General features: G+C 53.5%; 1 protein-coding gene across 1 annotated transcript in view; it reads right to left on the bottom strand.

The window, feature by feature from the left end:
- ZHX3 (zinc fingers and homeoboxes 3) overlaps positions 1 to 20867 on the bottom strand; it is a 47176-nt gene extending 26309 nt beyond the window's left edge. Inside the window, exons 1-2 of the mRNA XM_065691469.1 lie at positions 20781 to 20867; positions 3657 to 3762 (exon numbers count right to left, since the gene is read on the bottom strand). The gene's annotated coding sequence lies outside the window, so the exon portion shown is untranslated. The remainder of the gene's footprint in view (positions 1 to 3656; positions 3763 to 20780) is intronic.
- Positions 20868 to 23209: the final 2342 nt, after the last annotated feature.

The following is a 23209-nucleotide window of genomic DNA, read 5'->3' as shown; positions in this document are numbered from 1 at the left end:
TGCATCAGTTTGTGTTGCTACAAAAACAATCAAATGGCCTTTATCCAGCTTTCATGGGCCATGGGCACAATTCCTTTCCTTCCTAATGAAAACCTGCCTACAGCATCTCTCAGTCCTGGAGCCTTCCATACCTCAGGGTACCCTCACCACGCACAGCAGGCTGAAGGCATCTCAGTAATATCCTGGCTGGGCGCTCCTGTGAGTCTGCAGTGTGGGGACACTGTCAGCAGTGACACCCCCCACGTACCCCAGTGCCTTCCTGGGGGGCCTCACCTCACTCACAGAGCCAAGAGGAACAGCAGAGCCTGGGCTGCAGCATCCCCCCATGCCCCAGAGTGACTCCAGCACGGGTAGAAGCTCTTGCAACTGGCAAACAGGAACAGCAAACCCAAACCCTTCTATAGACAGATGCAATTCTTAATCTGCCTGAGTACAAGCAATTGAATTTGTCACACATGATATTGCATGAGTGTCCCAGGCAGACAGGTCAGTCAGAAGTAAGAGTACAAAGGGAGGGATGAGGGGAAGGGATGGAAGGGCATCAGGAGAACAGTGTCTGAGGTGAAAGCTGGGAAGAGTTACACATACTGATTGGGGAGATAGGAGAATGAAAATGGGGGTAGAGACCTGTGGTGAGACCCCAGAACAGCTCCACTGCTCCATGCTCAGGACTACGGCTGCCTGCCTGGGGCATGATGAGCACTGCTCAGTGCTCACCCCAACTATCACCTTCCAAGGGAGCATCAGAAGCCACTGGCTCAACAGGGGCAGAGAAAAAAAGGAAAGAGGAAACCAACCAACAAACAGTAAAAGCAACAAAAAGGGAGAACTTCACCTCCAATAAGAGGAAAAAACCCACTACCACCAAAAAACCCAAACCCCTAAGAAAGCCCAAGCACCTCTGAATTACATGGATAAAGCACAGTTCTGCTGTCGAAGCCTTTGAGCAGGGAATTCTGTACTTTGTGCTCTGCTGCAGATTTGCAGGTGAACATTTGCTCCCAAGAAGCATTTCTCTTCAGGTGGGGAAATGAAATACACCTTGTCCCCATCTCTTCCCTACTGGCTGCGCAGCTATTTGGTGGAATGGTTGGTGGCAGCAGTGAGGAAGACAACCCTGGCCCAGCCCAGCTGGTTCTAAAGCTGCTCACTAGAAGACCTTTCTGCCACTCCTGAACACCCAATGCACATAAACCCTAGTGAGGAGAAGGCTCAGTGCTGTAGCTGGGAGCCAAGGTTACATGCAGAGCACCCGGTGTTGTGAAAGCCTCACGTGCTTTCCACACCCCGGCTCCTGCCTTCACTAACAACACACCACTGATGGGGATGTACCCCTCAGCCTCTGCAGAACCACCTCCAGCAGGTTATCAGCAACAAGAGCTGATAACAAGAGCCCTACACACGTGGGCTGCAGGGGCATGATACCAACTGTAGCAAAAACTTGCTTGCCTTGACATCTTATTCCTGCTTCCTCACATTGCAGGAGTGCCCAGGGGCCTCAGCCAAGCCAGCATCTGCCCTGTAAAGCTCTGGCTGGAGAAGAGCATTTGCACATGCGTGGCCACCTCTCTGTAGAGCCTGTCACCAGCAGCTCACACCTTTACAAAATAAATAATTATAGTATATTTATTACATTATTTATGTTATTCTTATTAATTTATCTCATATTATATTAATTTTATTATATTTATTATATTTAGTTTAGGAATAAGTAACGGTCAGGTTTGAGGAGAGGAGGAGCAGCAGTGGGGTGGGCGGGCTACAGAGAGCTCCTGCACCAGTGCTGGAGCCAAGCCCCCAGCCAGGCACCACAGACACTGGTGTCCCTGGGTGCTGAGCTCTGCTTCCCGGCAGCCCAAACACCCTGGTCACAGCGCTGTGCACGGAGCAGGAGCACTGAAACCCCTGCAGGAACGGCTGTTAACCTGAACAGAATTCAGGTCGGAGATTGATTCATAGGAAGGATGAAATCAAGAGGTAAAAATAACACCTCTAACACACCAGTGACATCCTGAGCCCTCAGTCCAACACCCTATTTACAGGCCAAGAGCATTCCTCACTGCTCTTACCTTCATCTGAGTCAGTGGGTGCTTTTGAGAAGCCTGTCTGAAGGCAACAGGCAGCCCAAGGAGCAGCCGAGCCCAAGAACTGGGATTGCAGGAGTAGAAGTTAAATCCAAAGGGAAAACTGAGCCCAGCTCACTGGGTTTGGGTCCAAAATCCAAGCGCTCAAAGTTGAAAACTGAAAACATTTCCTCCCCGAATGCACTAAATTCCTATTTTCCTATTTCAAAGACTTCTACGTGCTTCAGCACCCAAAAACGCACTTCCCAAAGGCACTGCAGGAATGGGGTGCTGTGAACAGTTTTACAACAAGGAAGGTTAACACACACGATATTTTTCCGATTACAGCAATACATCCTGCAAGGTTGGCAAGCAGGAAGAGAAGTCTATTTAAACACAGACTTTATCATTATTTACTTATTTATAATTTACTATTTATTGTTAATTATTCATTTACCATTTCTTACGTATCATTCCTTATTTATTCTTTATTTCAGCAAGCAGGGAAGGGTTTAAGGTGGGGAAGAATGAGCTCACCAAGACCATGAACAACAGGTTTGCTTTGCACTTTCAGCCCAAGAGGAGAGCAAGGCAGGCGATGTGCTTGCTGATGCACACAACAGCACTATCAGTTTAAAGCAAATGAACCGGGAGGGAGAGGGCATCAGAGGAGGGTGATGGGGAGAGAAAGCGGCCGAGGCCCTAAGAAGACGCTGGAAAGCCTCCATGTGCCACACAGGACTGTGACACACGCTGCTACAGAGCCATGATCTGTCTCAGGTGCAAGCCCTTGAGTAATAAAGGACATGATTTCCGCAGATGCAATGCACAGGAATCCTTCCCACTCACCCAGTGACCCTCCACACAGAGCATCCTAATGCATTATCACCATCTTTCCGTGGCAAATACCAAAGGATATGAAACTGAATTTCCTTCTCTCTTCTCTCCCTCCCAACAGAGCCCGACCCTGTTCACCAAGGCAGAATGTAGCTACAACAGCTTTACCCTCTTCTTCCCACTGAATTCTCTGCCATGGTAACACAACCCAGGAGCAGCAACATTGGCTGCCTTTGCAAGATCACTGCCATGAGGGGTTTGAGGACCCACCTACTATGCCATTAATTGAGGCCAGCTCTCAGGAGGCCAAGGGTGCACATGGATCCCAGCACATCACATGCTACACCAGGGTCCATCAGGTTATTCCTACCAGTTTAACAGCCTGGATGTAGCCTGCACAACTGGAAATGTGGCAGGAAACCTACAGCAAACACAGAATCGCGGCACGGTTTGGGCTAGAAGGGACCTTAAAGCTCATCCAGTTCCAACCCCCTGTCACATCCAGCCTGGTCTGGAATGTCTCCAGGGATGTTGCATAAATTGCTCCCTTCTACCTAGAGTAGAACCCCAGACCTGTACCCGCCATGGGGGCAGAGCAGGGCTCAAAGGTTAATGCAGCACACCACTGTATTAGCACTGATTTCAGGCATGGGGCTAGAACAGCCTTAATCCTGCAGTCTCTGCCCAGGCTGCACAAGGCAGGAAGGAGCATGGTCCATGGAGCACCCGGAACCCGTGGTGGCAGCAGTGACCTACCTGCACGAGGGACCACATCCTCGGCCTGTCCTTCTCCAGCTCCTCTTCCACGCTCCCAGGCATCTTTAAAGTGCTTCAGTTGCTGCAGCTGCGCCGGGATTCAGGGCTGGAAGAAAGGACACACCACAAATCACTGCTGTGCCTCCGAAGGAGGAGACCCTTGCTTAGGAAAGGACAGAAGTAAACCCAAACCACTGATCAGCTCTACGTGTCTCCCAGCTCATACCATGCCCCCCGCCATGCTCCCACAGTGCATCCTCACTGGAGCATCCCAAAACACACACCTTGGATATTCTTTTTGCCCACTCATTAAGCAAAGACATAATTTATCAGAAGTTAACTGAGTCGGCTGAATTAACCACTGAATTGTTCCCAACCTGGGATAAAAGGACAAACCTCCTGGATGCAGCTCCCAGCTCCTGGCCACACGAGTGGAAACCTCCACTGGCCAAGAAGGTATTCAGAGCAGCAATCAGCCCCTGAGCGACACCGCTGCAGCCGGCAGCTATATATAACCTGCAGCTCTGCTTGGAGCTGGGGCTGCTTCTCTGCCCTTCATTTTCCTCTGCTGCCATCCAGTCCCCATTCCCTCATCCCGGAGAAGCAGCAGAGCCAGCCCCGAGGCATTTCATAATGCTAACCTTAACCATCTAAATGGATAACCAGCCAAGTGGATTTCTGGGATGAAGTTCAGAGCCGGGGAGAAAACAGCCCACTGGAAAACAAAGTCACCCTGGGAAAAGGTGAGCCAGAGGGTGAAAAATAGGAAAATGGGGTCGTGATTCCTGAGGAAAGGAAAACTTGCACTTGTTTGCTGCAAGCACGGCCAGCGACAGGCTCTGCTCCCCCAGCAGCACGTCCCAAGTGTCTGTGCTGCAGCCAGCACACGCGCTCCTGTCCCCTAAGGTTCCCTCCTGCTGCTGTGCTGCCGAGGATGGATCCTGCTCACCATACCCTGCACACCATACCCTGCACACAACCAGCGCATCCGTTCGGTTCAAGTAAGTAACCAAAGTGATGGGAGAGCTCACAGAATCACCAGCACCGCTCAACCCCTCCAAACCCCTGCAGACACGAGGCTCCCGCTCTGCCTGTACCCACACAGACCAAACCCCACGGGATGGGAAAGAAAAGAGGGGGAAAAAAGGCAAAGGAACTGGGGGAGCGTTGAAGGATGCACAAAGGTTTTCCTTCGCTCAGGTGTCCCCATGCTCCCTGCCGCAGAGCCACTTGGGCAAAGCTCCCCCAGACCCACAGCACCGGCTGCTGCACGGTGTGTGCTGCATGGTGCCTGCTGCATGGTATCTTCCCAGTTTAACTGATGGGAAACACAGCGAGCACAAAGCTGGGGAGAACTCAGACCCGAGTGTGGCAAATCCCGAGAAGAAATGCTTCCAATGCCTGCTCGATGCCACAGCTTGTCCGTTTTCCTTGCTTTGCCTTTTTTCCTCCCCTGAAGTGAAAGAAAGGCTTATCCTGAACCAATGGGGTTTCAACACACTTGGAAAGATCCCAGTGATGAATGCCTGGACCTTGACATAACAGGTGACAACGCTTCCTGTGCCAGAAAAAGTTTAACATATAATAAGAAACAAATATGAGACTGCTGATGGAGTGGGTTTTTATTCCAGCAGTTTGTGTAAATGTCCTGCAATGACTTACACAACACCAGCACCAAGCAGCGCTAACAGCACGGCCCCAGCTGCTTGTCTGCCGCTCTTCCTCCACCACCTCTCCCTGCATTGTATGAGCTCTCTCTGCTATGGTAGGTTTAACATCATTGATATGGTTGAATCCTTTAAGGACTGAATCCTCTAAGGTTCAACCTTAAACCTTTAAAGTTTAAGGTTAAATCCTTTAAGGAGGCTTTAACAAACAAGACTTTGTGAGCCTCGGAGTACCTAAACTTCCTTCAGGTATTAAAATCCCAGCATCTGAGAGCCACGATACACTCAGGTCCTGTCTCAGCATTCCCACTGCCTGCCAGGCCACCCACCATCTTTACCATCCCTCTGCCATCCTCCCCACATCTTATGGTTTCCTCAGGCTCAAGCCTGCGAACAGTTCCAGACCAGAGAACACATTCCCCAAGTATCAGACTCGACACAGAGAAAAGGCATCCTCAGGTTAAAGCTGCAATGCCTGATCCAGCCGGGACAGCAGGCTCTGGAGGAGGAATGCCGTCCTGCCTGCAGCATCCCTGTGCAGGGACCCACCTAGGGCCTGGGCATTTGAAAGTCAAAACCACTGCAAGGGCTCAAGAACAGGGATTATTCTGTTCCCCTTTCACCTGGCAGCCCCGGCTCAGATTGGTTTCTGTTTTCACGGCTGTTTGTTCTCTTCTTGCGCTCTTTTGGGTTTGGTTTTTATGACTTGTCTGGAAAAGGGACAAGGCTGCCCCAGAACAAAGCCTCCTCGCAGAGCAAAGCCTGGTTCAACCTGATACTCCCAGAAGCAAGGCAGCCCCGTCCTGGCTCTCGGCACCCTGCCCTGGGCAGGCTGGGCTGAGGGAGAGCCAAGTGATATGGAAAAGACAAAAAGCATTGCCCTGCCCGCCGGTCCCCAAAGGGGATACTCTTGGGGATGCTTCACCTTTTCTTGCTGCTCCCAGGACTGGGAAACAGCTCAGCCATGGAGGTGCTCTGCCAGACCCCAGCTTTGGCAGAGATGGGCACCTTCTTGTGGAGCCCACCTGGACCTTCCTGGGGTCCATGGGACCTTCTGCCCCAAAAGCCAAGAACACGGCAAGGGTTCCTCACTGTGCTCTGCGTCCCAACACCCACAACAGAACAAGTCTGGTGGCTCCCTTCAGGCAGCGCCAGTTCAGTTTACAACAGCTCTGATCCAGCAGCTCTCATGGATGGGCTTGAAGCTGGAGCAGGTCCAGAGGAGGCCACAAGCATGACCAGGGCCTGGAGCAGCTCTGCCCTGGAGACAGGCTGAGAACATTGGGGCTGTTCAGCCTGGAGAAGAGAAGCTGCATGGAGACCTCAGAGCAGCCTTCCAGTGTCTGAAGGGGGCTACAGGGATGCTGGAGGGGGACTCTTCATCAGGGACTGTAGCAACAGGACAAGGGGTGATGGGTTCAAACTTAAACAGGGGAAGTTCAGGTTGGAGATAAGGCAGAAGCTCTTCCCTGTGAGGGTGCTGAGGCGCTGGCACAGGGTGCCCAGAGAAGCTGTGGCTGCCCCATCCCTGGCAGTGCTCAAGGCCAGACTGGACACAGGGGCTTGGAGCAAGCTGCTCCAGTGGAAGGTGTTGTCCCTGGCCATGGCAGGGGCTGGAACTGGATGAGCTTTGAGGTCCCTTCTAACACAAACCAGGCTGGGATTCTATGATTAAAGATGTTCATTATATCAAGCAAGGAACTAAAAGCTGATTTAAACCTTGAGACCCGAGTTCATTTGTGTGGATTTAATAGAAGAGGTGGTATGCAGTGAACACTGATGTGGTGAATGAAGAACTCACCCCTTTACCTGGCCAGAGCTTGTGCACCAAGGGTGCGTGCGGAGCCCCATGGGACCTCCTGAGAGCACAGCAGAGACCGTCCCGCCCCGTGGCTCCGCTGCGTGTGGGAAGCGAGTTAAAATGGTTCCCATTCCCAAGGTACAATTAAAGGATGGACAAGTGACCACTCGGGATCTCTAAAATGGCTGTTTCTATTTCTCCAGTACTTACACAGAGCCAGGAACTTGCCTTTACTGATACTTCTTTAAAGAGTAGTGGCTGGACTAAAGGCAACACTCACTCCCCCTTCTCCATCTCTTCCAACTCAAGCTCCAGTGTTCTGGAAAGGCTTTACCATCAAGAGGCAATCATGCAATTTAACATCCACAGCATTCCATTTTAGAATTAAAGAGCCTAAAATAGTTCTAGCCAACAACTGCCTTTGCAGAGGGGCGGGCAAGCAAGCTCAGAGCATCTTTAGTCACTACAGTCTTTTTAAGTGACTGAAAAGTGAAGCCCCAGAACATCATTTGTCATCTCTTGCTTATTCCAGACTGAAACAACCCTTCCTAGCCTCACCGCTCCATGCCAGCGCTGTAGTAAGGGAGCACAGGAAAGCACCGAGACAATTCCCACTTGCAGGAGGATAAACTGCATCATGCAAAAATGGCCACCAAGAAATATTCTAAAGACACTTCCAAGCCATTTTCACCTTTCAGCAGCTCCACAAGCTCCTCAGACCATCACATCCAGTTGTTACTTTGAAGGAATCTATTGCCCAATATTGAATCTGAACTTTCTTCCCTACAATTTTAGGACCACACCTCCTGCCCTATCCCCTGTGAACGCAGAAAGCAACCACCCCCCACCTTTTTATGCACCCCAAGATAGACATAGATAGATAGATAGATAGATAGACAGATAGATAGATAGATAGACAGATAGATAGATAGAGATAGATAGATGATAGATAGATAGATAGATAGATAGATAGATAGATAGATAGATAGATAGATAGACAGGTAGATAGATAGATAGATAGACAGGTAGATATAGATAGATAGAGATAGATAGATAGATAGAGATAGATAGATATAGATAGATAGATGGAGATATAGATAGATAGACAGATAGATATAGATATATAGATAGATAGATATAGATAGATAGACAAGTAGATATAGATAGACAAGTAGATACAGATAGATAGACAGGTAGATAGAGATAGATATAGATATAGATAGAATAGATAGATAGGTAGATAGAGATAGATAGATAGATATAGATAGATGGAGATATAGATAGATAGATAGACAGACAGACAGGTAGATAGAGATAGATAGATAGATATAGATAGATTAGATAGATAGACAGGTAGATAGAGATAGATAGATATAGATAGATGGAGATATAGATAGATAGATAGACAGACAGACAGGTAGATATAGATAGATAGATAGATAGATAGATAGACAGATAATTTTCTCTCCTGTCATTGAGAGCCAACAACTCAGGTTTGCTGAGTGGTTTCTGGACCTTCAGCAATCTCATTACAACTCCCTGGACCTCCTCCAGAAGAGGACACCTTCCCAGCCCACTGCACTACACCCCTATCCTACTCCAGGATCCTTGTTTTCAGCTAAGGAGAGATGAGGTTTATGCCCAGTCTCCAAGAACTTGCAAGCAGATGGAGACATGGTCCAAGTCACATCTACCTTAGTCTTTTTTTTCCCACCCAAAAGAAAAGGAATTCTGGAATATTTTCATTAAGCTGCAAATTCCCATTGCAGAGTTTTATGCATTTTCAATCCTATGCAGGCTGGATGTTGAACGAGGCACACACAGCATCCAGGATTACAGCTCAGCAAACCACAACCAGCTTCTCACTCCAGGAAAACGGAACATGGGAGCAGACTCCCACTCCTCTCATTTTCATTCTGCTGCCCACAAGGATGCTCTGAGGACCATGGGAACACAAACATCTACCTTGCACTACTCCTTGAGAGCAGGACCCATCCCTTGGTGCATGTTGTACACAAGGGCTTGGGGCGCGCTGACCATCTGGGTGATTACCCAGAGCACCGCTGCCCTTGCACCCCAGAATCCCAACCCGACAGCAGGACGAGGGAAGCTCCTGCACTGCCGGGAGGGTTCTGCTTCACTGGCTCCAGCTCCTGCTGTGAGCGGGGATGTTCTGGGATGGGGAACTCTGTCAGTCCCCTGGATCTGCTTTCCATGTCGAGTAACCTATGTGAACAGTCAATACATTCAGTAACAGATCCGAACAGGTCCTCTGCCCGATCTCCAGCCTCATCCCATTACTGCTCCCAGTTACGGGAGCAAGGGGACAACAAAAGCAAAAATACAGTGGTTTTGTTCCAAGAATGTCCCCTTTGGGCCAAGAAGTGCCCCTGGCCCAGGCAGCACTGCTCTTCACTCAGGTATAAAGGAGCCTGTGAGCCACCAGTGACAATGGTGTAATACAAGTTATTAATAGGAGAGACTCATCGCTCCCACCTCCTGCACTCACACAGCTCAGCTAAAGCCAAAGGATCCTGGGTTTTGTCAGTGCAAGGACCTTGCAAACTCCACACTTAGCAAAGAAAAACCACACTGACAGGTTTCTCACACTGTCCGCAAGATCTCTTTAAGGTGCTTTGCCATTTAAGCTGTCAGCTTGAAATGGAATCGTCATAAAAAATGAATAAAATATTATCTGTGACATTCACCGGCTGCCAAATTCCCCTGTCAGTTTTTACAGGATTATAATCACATTCCTCTTTTAATGTTTTATTCTCTTGCTTCTGGGCCAAAGAGATGGGAGACAGAGTAAATGGGTATTTAAGAACAGTGTGTAACGATCCAAACCAAACCTGAACACAGAGCGAAGTGCTGCACTTGCCCTCCTTGACAGGGGGATGCTCAGCAAGAGCGTCTTGGTGTCAAGCAACATAGATTCATAGAATTCAGCCTGGTCTGGGTTGGAAGGGACCTTAAAGCTCCTCCAGCTCCAACCCCTGCCACGGGCAGGGACCCCTTCCACTGGAGCAGCTTGCACCAAGCTCCCCTGATTCAGTTTGAACTCATCACCCCCTGTCCTATCGCTCCAGTCCCCGATGCAGAGTCCCTCACCAGCACCCGGTCCCTCTCCTCCGCTGCTCACAGACCTGCAGCAGCCTGGTCTCCTCCCAGGCCCTCCTGCGTGAGGTGGATCAGGCACAAGGACCCGTCTCTGCTCATCCCACCGCAGATGAGCCGTGTCTGTACAAGCCGCCAGCTGGGTCCCACGGCGGCTCCTGCAGGGCCTGGCTGGGGACAGTGGCACAGAACAAGGATCTTGGCATTTCTTAGTCAGGACATCAATGACTTTTTCCCCCCAGAACTCGTGCCCGGAGCACAGCAGTGCCCTTTCACACAGAGGCAGCAACAGACCTGTCTACAAATGAAAGTAAAAACACTCGCCCGAATTAATGGCAAATTTTATAACATGAGCACAAGAAAAGCATCGGGTTTGGGTTTTTTTGCCCACCTCCACGGCACTTTTACTGTAGGACACTGTTCCTTTATACAGCATTCTCCCTGCTCCCCCCCAACAGCTACTGTTACAAATGGTGATAAAAGCTGTATTCAGCAGGGTTTGGCAGTGGAACAGCACCCAAACCAGTAGTGCCAAAGCCTTGCCGCTTCATCGCCAGCTTTGATTGTCTGCAGAAAGGAAAAGATGCTCTTGCTGGGGGCATCAGGTAGGAGAAGTGTCAGCTCCTGGGGTGTGAGAACCTCACGTTTCATCGGGGGAAAAAGACACAATTCTGGAGTAAATCTCTGCAGCCCAGTGCAGCGCGCTCCAGGCTGCCAAGGATCAGTGGCCCAGCAGGAGAACCGTCCCATGGATTATCGCTTGATCTGGCCCAGCTTCAGAAGCACCAGGGCAGTGCCAATCCTCATGGACACGTCTGAGACTGGGGCCATGGGGGTCCCGTGGGGCTGGAAGCAGGGCTCTGGAGCTGGGCTGAGCACGGACCTCTGCTTGCCTGGACAGGGGTTGTGTCCGTGACCCAGCCACATAGCTCGGACCAGAAGGAAGCAGGAGGTCTCACTCTGCTCCCCCTCATCCCCACATAGAAAGAACCAGGCTGGAAAAGCCCTGTCAGCTCATCCAGTCCAGCCGTCCCCAGCACTGCCCAGGCCACCACTAACCCATGGCACTGAGGCCTCGTCTCAACGGTGTGCGAACACTTGCAGGGACGGTGCCTGCAGCCCTGCCCTGGGCAGCCTGTTCCAATGCCTGAGCACCCTCTGGGGCAGGAATTGTTCCTCAGCTCCATCTAAACCTGCCCTGGGGCAGCTTGAGGCCGGTTCCTCTTGTCCCATCCCTGGTTCCTTGGAAGAGGACTACGCATCCCCCTGTCCTTGCCCCTGCGGTCTCTCCTCATGCCTTAGCACATGCCAGACCTCTGCATGAGCCTCTGCACCTGCAGAAAGCTGTCTCTGTTACCCCTCAGCATCAGCTAACTCTCTGCGAAAGAGGGGCTGAGCCCACAGGTGTGTAACACCTAGAGGGTACCTCTACCCGCCCAACACTGGGCACAGCTCTTCTCTCCTGCTGCCTTCCTCCCATGCCAGGAACAAACCGCAGCCGAACTGGATCCAGCAGCCACGGCGCAAGGGAAAAGAAGCATCTCAGCAATGAATAGATTTCAGCTGGAATCTCCCAGGAGACAGGATTAAAACGAAGGGGGGAGAAATAAATAAACGGAGGAGAAAAGAATCAAGTTGCTGGTATCAGCCTCGAACACACTGCAGCGGCTCCTGGTCTGGATACCGGGAGATAACCCAACACAGGGTGGTACGGGGAGGCCGTCCCCATACCCCTCTGTGCCCAAGAATTCCTGTTTTCCAGCTTCTCCCTGTAACCACGAAGCTCTGGAGGTCTGTTTTGCTTTAACAAGCCAAGATTTTCACTGAAGTCCCTGGTTCTGAGTGCTGGGCTCTGGTCAGACACCACGAGATGGTGATGAGCTGCACCAGCCAAACCCTTTCCAACCAGCTCAGCCGGGCTCCGGATTTGGGAATTCGCACCAATGCATCTGGGAGGTGTTTCCCAAAATGCACAGTTCATCCCCACAGCTGTGCGAAGCAGCAGCAGCAAGCACAGCTCTACAGTACTCTATAAATACATCGCTACGTACCACGCTCACCAGGCCCAGCTCTAGGTCTGGTTCACTCATCAGCCACAGAAAATAGAACTATTCTCTGGTTTTCAGTGCACTATTCCCAAGCTGATCCCCAGAACCTACGGAGCCACTGAGCTATAATTAGAGGTCTATTATAAAAGGTGTTTGGGATGCCTGTCAGCACAGAAGGACACTCTGTATTTAAGGTGCCCTCAGCACACGCAGCAGCCGCAGGCTGTTTCTTGGCTTTCATTAAAAACCAGCCACCTTGTTTACTCACCTCGAGTGACTTTGCTCCGTCTCCGCTTCTTTGCAAGAGTATTTTCAGCCCCTCGCTTGATTAATGGCATTGGAAGAAAGCAAAGGAGACAAGGCCCCCAGTGAGGTGGTATCACAGATAGATCCTGATGCGAAGCTCATGATGCGATTCCCAGCCGAATACTGCTGTTTCCCAAATGGCAACAAAACGGGACTGGGCGCAAGACATGCACATCCACCGCTTGGTTATTGCAGCATTGTTGACATTAGCTTTTATTTTTAGCAGAACATGAAGTGTGGAGGGGAAATGAAACAATGCGACACGTCTTTGAGCCCATCTCTAACATGGGGAAATACGCAGAGAGAGCACCGTAGTGCCCATCATAAACCCCGCCAGTGACCATAGAAGCCCCAGGGCTGGCTTGATTTGTTGTTCTATTCGTAATAACCTCTGAGAACATCACTGTGTGCTGAGCCTTTGGGAGGGGAGGACCCAGGAGCCCCACCAGGGACGATGCTCCTGGGACCTGGCTCCCTCCTGGCTCTCACACCATGGGGTGCTGAAATGGGGGCATATGGGATCACCAGCTTCATGCCAGAGCAAGCATCCCCCATCGCAGGCACCTCCGATTGCCCCAGTCCTGCCAAGACCTCCATTGAGACACTGCTCCATCAAACACACCGGGATCTCTCACCTTTACAACACAGCATGATACGCTCATAGCAACGGCTGGAGGGCCACGGTTTGAGCAGCCCATTCCCTGCATTTCTAAAGGCAGCAGTTTTAGGCCTCCAAGCACTGAGCTGTATCACAGCTTAGCAGATGCTGCTGGAATTAAGTTTAAACTGGAATGAAAAGGCTTCTCTGAAGTGGCTCAACACCCGGTAGCAGCATCAGCTCTGCTCCGCTGCTGGAAAGGGAGTCCTGAGGGTGAGGTGGCCACAGCCAGGAGATGACCAAGGGCTGCTCTATGAGGGGAAGAGCACCGCTGGGAGGTGAATCACCTCTGCTAATGCTGAACGTGAACACGGGTGGGTAATGACGCCAGTGCCGGGTACAGCTCTGCAGAGGGACCCTCCTGGTGCTGTTGGACAGAACCCCATGGAGCTACCAAGGCACAGAGAGGATTTTGCTGACCACCCACCTCAGCCACAAAACAGCAGCAGAGGAAGGCAGGGCAGAAACAGCCCTGAATCCCCGTGGCAAAACAGTACCCAGCTCCTGGATGCTCCGAAATCACCCCTTCCCCCATGCTGCTTTCCACCCACCCCTTCAAAGCACAGCACAGCATTTGGGAGCAGGATGGGTGCACAAACAACGCAGAAGCTAATTTCACTATTTACAGCTTCCAGTGGACTTATTTCTGCATCCTGCAGCAAAGCACCACTGCAAGGGAATGTTTTATTCTCCCAGCACACTACTTACTGCCACACACCTACAGAAAATTATGGATATCTGACATTTCTATTCCCCCCCCCCCAAAAAAAAAGTGAAATGGAGCTTCTCAGTTGCAAAATTAGCAATACTTTGTGTGTGCAGCTCAGCTTCAAGCGCATCCCTCCTCTCTGTTTTCTAATCCATGGAGAGCAGCTTCCCTGCACACACCATTTCTCACTACATTGAGCTGGAGAGAAATTGAAGAGTTCCTCCCCACCCCGTCCTCTGTTTAATGGGAGCTGTGATTATTGAAATGAATTCGGGAAGCAGGCAGCATTCACCAATCAGCTCAGCAGTTTGGGGTTTCTTCATTTGCTGGTTACATGCTAATTATTGTACTGGTGGGATTATTTCCCATTCACATTTGGAATTCACAATGCAGTCGGGAATGGACTAAATTAGAAGAAAACAGACCAAAACCATAAAGAAATCAATCAGCGACATTTTTAATTCAACATCTTTTGCTTCATTTTCTTCTGAGCCTCACGCCTACAAGGACCTGACAAACTTGACCCCAGCAGCACAGATACACAAGGAAGCATTCCCGAGTGCTTAGGGGCAGAGCAGCGATGGATTCTCTGTAGCAGACATTTTGGGAAGGCAGTGCAACCCGTCCACGTTCAGCAGTACCTCTGCTGTTTATCCCATCCTCCGCTGCCTCTCACCAACCACCTCACTCCCTTCTCTATTCTGTAATCACGAAGGAAAACCTCCCCACGTGTGGGAAACAAGCCCCCATTCCCAAGCCCAGAACTCCGGCACTGCCAGAACACCCATGCTGGGACAGGAACTGTGGTTTGCCTGAGCAGGGAGCAGAGGTGGTGATGGCAGATGCAGCTCTGATGGACTTGGGTGGCTTCATCCTCGCCCCATAAGAGCGAGAGGGACAGAGCAACACCAGCCCACAACACCCCAGCAAGGACCGCTCTCTCCGGCTATCAGGTCTACCTGCCAAGAACTGGTCCCCCATGGAGACCCTCTTCTGAAGGTCCCCAGCAGAGAGGCTCCTCCATGGATCTCAAACACTATTTATCACCACCTCATGTCACCCGGCTGAGCCCATGAGCCACCACTGCCAAGAGCAGGGCTTTGAGCACCCAAGGGACACGGTGTTCACCCTGCAGCGTGGTTTATTTTGTGGTTCCCCTTCTCCCCGACCCGCGCAGCTCTGACCATCCCCTTGAAAACTACAATTAAAGCCAAGCAAACAAACAAAAATCCCACCCAAACCCTCACCTGGCTGCCAGAGAGGAACAAAGGAGAAGCATGAAAGCTTTAAAGTCCCTTTGAACAGCCCAGCGTCCTGCTCCCCACCCACTGCTGGGCACCCATGGCTGCCCCAAGGCCTCCCCAGGAGGTGACAAGAAAAGGGAATGTCCTGCGACACCGAAGAGAGCCAAAACCACCTGGAAAACAGGCAGGTGTCCTCAGAGCAGGGAATACGATTTAAAATCCCATCTAAAGGACATGCCTGATGAAGCAGTGGCATGGATGGAGCTTGGGAAGGGTAGGTCCAGGTGGGCACAGCAGGGACTATTGACAGGTTTTGCACAATTAACCCCCAGCACACAAAGGTCCTTTTCCAAAGCACCTTCATTTCTAGAGCTTTTATAAGCACTCCCATGATGGCCAGGGCCAGATTCCCAAATCCCTATTTTGCAAAACAGAGCTCAGCACCACGAGTCAGGGCTGGGGGAGCAGCACAACACCACGACCAGCATCGATGATGGAGGGGCACAAAGCAGAAAGCTATGGATCACAAACCTGCAGTGGCTGCTACATCACTCTCGGTCGCCATCCTCCTGCCTGTAAAGCAGCACGGAAATGCTAGACACTGGAGCAGGGAGCTCAAGCTGCTGTTTAAACATCTGCTGCACTTCCCAGCGCACACAGGACTGGAGCCCAACAGGCAGGTTATGGTCTTAATGAAATATCCACACTCATCCGATTGCTCCGAGTCCAGACCACATGCCTGCTTCTCCTCTGCTAGCAGGGCTGATGGGGTTAGCACCCACATTTGGGGTGTTAAATGAGCTCTGCCTCTATAAAAGAAAGACACTTGTCTAAAATCTCTTCTGACATGGAAATGATTCCCAGCAAAGAAAGAGCAAGCGGGATATGTTTCAGAAGAGGATCTTCTGAACCAGAGCCAGAAGGCACAACACAGGAGGATGAAATGGTCCTTGTGCTGCTGGTGCCTCAAGGCAGGACCTGAAGCCACCAGGAAGCCACCTGAGCACAAGCACGAGGGACCAGCCATGTGGTTGGATCCTTAATGCAGAAGCCCAAGACCCCAGTTCATTAAACATGCTACACATCACTGAGCATGCAAGACACCCTATAGGGATGCTGGGGAGGGACTCTTCATCAGGGACTGTAGTGACAGGACAAGGGGTAACGGGTTAAAACTTAAACAGGGGAAGTTTAGATTGGATCTAAGGAGGAAATTCTTTTCTGTTAGGGTGGTGAGGCACTGGAATGGGTTGCCCAGGGAGGTTGTGAGTGCTCCATCCCTGGCAGTGTTCAAGGCCAGGTTGGATGAAGCCTTGGGTGGGATGGTTTAGTGTGAGGTGTCCCTGCCTGTGGCAGGGGGGCTGGAACTGGATGATCTTGAGGTCCTTTCCAACCCTAGAATAGTTAATTCTATGATTCTATGATTTTGAACATCCTCTTACACGAAGTACATTCCAAGTACCCCAATGTGCTACAGCTACAACCCTTGCTACTCCTACACAGAGGAGATCCAGAGATGAAGAGCCCCAGGATCAAGGATCCAAGCCCTCAAGTCTAATTTTGGACCACTTAAATGAAACTCTTCATTTTTACCATTTTAAGAGCAGACAAGAAGTTTCAGTCCCCCTTTGAGGGCAAACATACAAATATGCTTAAAAAGAAACAAAGGAGGGGAAAATGAAAGGATGACCCGCTCACGTATGTGTGCAATACTGGCCTGACACCTTAGGGGAATAAATATTTGCCTGACCTGTTTCCAAAGGAGAAGTTGCTCTCAGTTCCATGAAACCCTCTTTATTCATTAAAGCAGGAGCAGAGCACGTGCAAGCATCCTGCGCCGAGCAGGGCTCCAGGAGCAGCCAGCTCCCTTCTCATGGGAACAAACCAATCCCCTTTACACCTCTGGGACATAAAAAGTCAGCCCAAAACCACCATCAAGAGACCTGTTCAGGAGAGGAAGAGTTAAAGGTACCGACACAGAGAGCAGAGAGCCCCTTGCCTTGCTGGAAGCCCCTTTCAGCTGATTCATCTGCCTCTTGCTTGCTGTCCAAACCTGTCCCACCCAGCTTTTCAGCAAGGATGCTCTGCCAGCCAAATGCCAGAGCTCATTCCCCACCCTGCTGCTGGCATGGCCCTCTCAAGCATCTCTATTGAAAGAGAAAAACCCCCCGAGCTCTTCCCCTTGCCCTGAGCAGCGAGCAGGGGAGTCCCATCACCCAGACTGGATTGGCTGAGCATTACTGGGCTGGAGCGCTTGGGTGGAACGAGAATGGAAACTTTTGCAACCTTAACACCCTGTACTTGAGTTGGGTTTATTTTCCCCAAGCAAGTGCTAAAACACATGGTGGGGACTGGCTGGAGCAGGGAGAGCAGGCTCGCCTTCAGTAGGAGGCACATTATGAAAGCCATCACTGCAGCTGGATGCCCAGTTTAGAAGGCTCCTGCTCCAATATAAAACTAAAAAGGAAACAATAGAAATAAGGAGTGGAGAGCACACGGATAAGCAGGGACCTCAGCTAAATGCGCGCGTAGGAAAAGGAGAGGGCATCCTCGCACAGTGTCCCTCAGGAAGGGGAAGGAGAAACTACCAAGTCTCTGAAGGCCTGAGAACATCCTGCACACGGAGATGAGCCATGGCCTGGGGACAACCCAGCCTCTCCTGCCCTACTCCTGTGCCATGTGTCACCACCAGCTCCTCCGGCCCCACCACATCCAACCACGACTCCTCCAGCCACTGCCCTTCACACAAACTCACTCCTTTCCCATTTCAAACACTGTTATTGAGCACATTTGTCAGGAAAAAAAGAGAGGAAACAAACAAACAAAGAAGGGGGGAAGTACAAGACGCTTTTTTGTTCGCTTTTTAATTGGAACCATCACCCCTCTCCTACTCAACAAAGCAGAAAAGCCATCACAGCAGTAAGCGGGAGAGATGCTGCAGGCCTTCAGCACAAACACCATCAAGCAGGACCTTCTCCAAATTAGCCTCCATGGCAGGACGACGCTCATGCTACTGGGAACATGTGCCCAAGTGACAAACATCGTCATCCCGGGCTCCTGTTTAGTTAATGCAAAGAGAGAGGCACCTCAGAGTGACTGAGAGTCTGCATGGGACAAATCACACTCCGGATGGATGAACAGGGTGGGGGGATCTGGACCCGGCTCTGGGCTCCTGCTCTCCCAAGCCAGTCCTTCCATTTCGGGCCATGCCAGCTCCCTACAGGAACAAGGGCAGCAATAACATACATGAACCATGAGCAAACCAAGGGCCTCTGCATGGGATGAATCTCCTGCAGGGCTCATCACTGCTCAAGACGCTGCCCCATGTCTGGAACTAGCAAGTGACACATGGATACGATGGCCTCACATGGAGCGGCAGCTCCTCACACCTGGTATCCCAGAGAAGGCTCCCATGGGAGCGAGCCAGGGCTGTGCCCTGCCAACGTATCCATCCCACCACACAAACAGTGAAAGGCTTGACAAGGGATAGACACAGGCCCACATCCCGGGTTGGACCATAATCCCGAATTGTGGAGAATTCCAGGAGCTACGAGACAAGCTGCTTTTATACAACAACACCATAGTAACCAAGGGGGATGGTAAAGTTGCATACACAAGGGCACCACAGTTTTGGAAGGGGGGGAAGAGGAGGACTAAATAAAAGGAAAACCTTCCTGTGGAGCGAGGGACACACAGGAGAACAAGAGCCGTGCTCCCATTTAAATCTCTCCCCATGGACCTACTCGGACAGCAATTCCCACCTGGCTTGCCTTCTCCAGGCTTCCCTCCTCCGGGCTGCCACATCCATCCCTGCATGTCCCCAGTGAAAGCCAGCAGCCCCTATGGGGGTTTTATGGATGGAGCTGTGCTCTGGGGCCTCAAACAGGAGCTGTGAGAGCTGCACCCCCCCAGAGCCCGGTGCTACGCCCCAACCCAGCTACAACACAATTAACACAAGCTACAGACTCGGCTGCATCTGAAGCAAAACACAACCAACAGCCTCCTCCTGCCCACCCCAAAGGTGGGTCAGGCCTCCAGAACTGTGTGGGCATCCCTGTGCTGCGGGACTAGGATTAGCCATGAGGAAACGGTGAACAGACTGGAACAGTCTGCTCCCTCTTCACACTTACACGACCCAAGCTGTAAAATACAGCAAGGTCACGGCCCCAACCTTGTTAATAGAAGTGATCACTAAATTGCTGTTTTCTTCTACAGCAAATAAAACGCTTCTCATCTTCTGGTGGTTTTTTTTGTTCCTACTCCTCATCTTTTAAAGAGAAATGAGTTTAGAATAAGCTGCTCCACACACCGGAACAGACTTCTGGCTCCCTGTCCACGGAGGATCGTGCCTCAGGACTCTGTGACTCTGGGTTGGGGACCGCAGCTGGGTGGTGGTCAGGGAGAAGAGCAGCGAGAACCTCGGTGCAGGCCAGAGCCGTCTTCCCATGCCAGGAGAAGGGAACGCCAACAGCGTCCGGGCAGCGCTGCTCCTCAGGGAGCAGGAATGGGAAAGCAGCTCAGGAAGGGCTTGCGTGCGGGTTTGCTCCAGGTACACACGGAGCTCCATCACCCACATCACCCATCACCTGCTTCTCCCCCAGGAGTTTCCCATCTCGTAACCACAATGGAAGAGGTCTCTTGGGAAAACCTCTCGTGGCTCCAGTTTTGAGGACGCAGACGAAGCACGTCCCGAACGCGGGCACGGAGCTCAGAGCCCTGGCCGTGAGCTGAAGTCCCCCCTCCTCGAAGCCGCTGCCCGTCCAACCCAGGCTGCGCCCCAGTCGTGTCCCTGCTCCCCACACCGGACCCACGTCCCCGGCACCAGCAGGTCCCGGCTCCCCGGCCCCGCGGTGCCTGGCTCAGGCCCGGCTGCTCCCGCAGCGGCTGGCACAGCGCGGGCAGGACGTTCCCAGCGCGGAGGTGCGAGATGAAGCCACCGGCCCCGGCCGGGCGAGCGGGGCGCCGGAGGGAAGCCGGGACAGAGCGATCCCGGGCTCGATCCCGGGCTGGTTCCCGGACCCGGCGTCGAGCCCCAGCTCCGACACCCGTCCCCTGGGCAGCCCCGGCCGCGGCACTTGGCAGCAGCGCCGCTCCCCCACCGGGGGAGCGAAGGGGACGACGCCGCCCGCGCCCGTCCCGGTGAGTCCTGAGGCCGGGCGCGTTAAACCCGGCGGCAGCACCCACAGACCCACACCCGTGACCGCCCCGACCGCCACCGAGCCGGGTCCCCGCACGCAGCGCTGGGGAAGGGAATCTTCCCCCTCTGAAGACCCAGACTAAAGGAGAGCCCAGCGCAGGCGGCGGCGAGGGAGCGGCCGGCGGGTGCCGGCGCCCGGGCACAGCTCGCCCCGCGGAGGGGCCGCCCGGGCTCTGCTCATTCTCTTTCAGTGCAAACCGGCGAACAGCGGCGGACCCGACCGCGGCGAGGCGCAGGGGGACACTCGTGTCCCGACCCCCGGCGGGCGCTCGGCGCTCAGGGGTGCGGGATCGCCTCGCACCCGCCCGGGTCCGCGGCGCCGGGGCAGGTCCCGCGGGACAGGGGCCGCGGCGGCTGGCTCTGCTCGGGGCACTCACCCGCGACAGGTCCCCGGCTGGCTCGGTCCGGCGGAGGCCCCGGCCCCGGCGGCGAGCGCGGGGCGGGCGGGGCGGGCGGCGCTGCGGGGCGGGCGGGCGGGCGCCGCCGAGCCCAGGCATCGGGAGGGGGGCGGGCGGGCGCGACACACACCGGCATCAGCCGGGACCCATCGCCGGGCGGGGAAGGGCGGGGCCTGACGTCACCCTACCGGGGCGGGGCGGGCCGCGCGCCTGCGCGCCAGGCAGCCGGGGCGGGGCGGGAGCGCGCGTGTCGGGAGCGCGCACCGGGCGCGGGGAGGGCGGTGCTCGGGGGCGTGCGGGGTCCCTCGGAGCCACAGCCGGGACGCGGGGGGGATTTGGCATCGTGCGGGTGCTGAGGCGCTGGCACAGGGTGCCCAGAGAAGCTGTGGCTGCCCCATCCCTGGCAGTGCTCAAGGCCAGGTTGGACACAGGGGCTTGGAGCAAGCTGCTCCAGTGGAAGGGGTCGGGGCAGGGGTTGGAGCTGGAGGAGCTTTAAGGTCCCTTCCAGCACAGCCCATTCCGCGCTGTAGCAGGTCAGGGGTCAAGCAGAGACCAGCTATTTTTTAAGTGAAACGTGGCTTGGCAGCGCCGTCTGTCTAGAAACGAGACACCGGCTTGGGACGGGAGATGAAAGGATTCCCAGCTGCCTGGCTGTGCACGTCATCCCGCCTTTCCCTGCATCCAGAGCTAATGGTCAGGCTCTTACGTCACTGTAAATACGATGTCGCTCATCCGGAGCCATTGGCTTTGCAGCACGGTCCCACCTGGGGCAGCCGCAGCAGGGACAAAGAGGCTGAAGGTCCTCGGAGCACCCTGCGTTCATTTTCCATCAGCCGCAGTGCTCGGGCCTGTTGGCGCTCCTGGCTTTGGAGCATGGCTGCATCTCGTTGCAAGCCCTGGGAATTGCAGCCCTCCAGATCTAAAGAAAACAGTGTTCAATGCGGACTTTGAGCGGGTCAAAAGCGGGGATCCAGACCAGCAGAGCATGTTTGTGAGCCAGGACAAATGGTTTGCAACCTGTGCCTGTAATGAGGCTGTTTTGGTGCTTGCAATGGGTGACTGAGGGTGGTATTTCCTCCTCTCCGGACAAATGGCTTTCCCACCCGCTCCATCACATGCCAGGCCTGACCTGACCTCTCTGGGAATAGGAAAGGAAAACAACCAACACCACTGTTCCTGTTGTATTCCTGGCTCCAGTCAGAGCATCTGGACCTGCAGGAATTGCCCCCATTCCCAAGGGAGCAGGACACCTGAGCCTTGCTCCCCGTGGCTTTCACAGGAGGGGAATTTCACCCCATCCAGCTGTGCTGCCTCTCCTGTTTTGCTGAATTGCCCCTTTCACGAGCCTCCGGAGCTCTGTGTTGGTCCAGGGAAGGAGACAACAGCCGCTGCCCTGCCCCTGCAAGAGCTTCTCTCTGCTGGGAGAAGGGGCCGCGGTAACAGAAAAGCCCTTTCACGTCCCAGCCTGTGGCCGGGATTCCCTGGAGGGTCACAGTGGAGGGATGTTGGTTGGGAATTGTACTGTTGGGTTCATTGTGTCCCAGCCCTGGGGTCCGCGGGATGCAAACCAGTGCCCTGGGTGAGACCCGCTCCAGTGGCATCACGGAGCAAAGGACAGACCTGAAGTGGCACATCCGGAGGCGGCCGGGCTGCAGCGCTGGTGCCAGCCCGTGCTCCTGGGGGACCATGGCCATGCCTGGCCACCCACAAGAGCTGCTTCCCATCCAGCTCCACTGAGGGCAGAGCTGTCGGGCACACGGAGCTGCTGGAAGCAGGCTGCCTGCCTTAGCTGCCTTGTCACAGCCTTTGGGAAGTCCCCAGGGGCCTGGACCTCGTGTCCCAGGCGTGCTTGGTGCTGTACGGGCACAGGGGGATCTCCATGCCTCCCACTGCCACCAGCCTCAGCCGTATGGCACAGCGGAGGGCAGGGAGGCACAGGGAGGTAACGGGGCTTGCCTGTTTCTGCCGTCAACCCATCAGCTGTGAGCAGCCTGGGTGGTTTGGACCCTCCTCCTCAGGGGATAAAGCAGGCCCAAGCAGCCACCCTCTGGCGCTGGCACTTCCCTGCTGTCCTGGAGCAACATCAGCTCCATGAGGGATGGGTGGAAGAGCGCCGTGCCCACACCAGCAGAAGACCCTTCCTTCCCAAGCACCACCAGCTCTCCTGCAGAGCACCAGCTGTGAGCACTCCAAAACCCCCTCACAGCAGGTCTGGATCAGGGCAGAGCCCACACCAGCCCCATCCCTGCTCCTGGGGAGGCCTGGTCCAGGGGGAGCCAATGGGGGGGCACAAAGGCCCCCCCTTCCTGCCTCAGTTTCTCACTGGAGCCCCCTGCATCGCTGCCCCAGTGCTGTCAGGCCCAGGTCTGCAGAGCTTCACTTGAAGCCTCTGCTTTGTTTTGCCTTTC

The sequence above is a fragment of the Lathamus discolor genome, chromosome 11 (assembly GCF_037157495.1).
Source record: "Lathamus discolor isolate bLatDis1 chromosome 11, bLatDis1.hap1, whole genome shotgun sequence".
NCBI lineage: Eukaryota > Metazoa > Chordata > Aves > Psittaciformes > Psittacidae > Lathamus > Lathamus discolor.
Note: the sequence above shows the minus strand (reverse complement) of the source record. Positions and strands in the feature narration are given on the sequence as shown.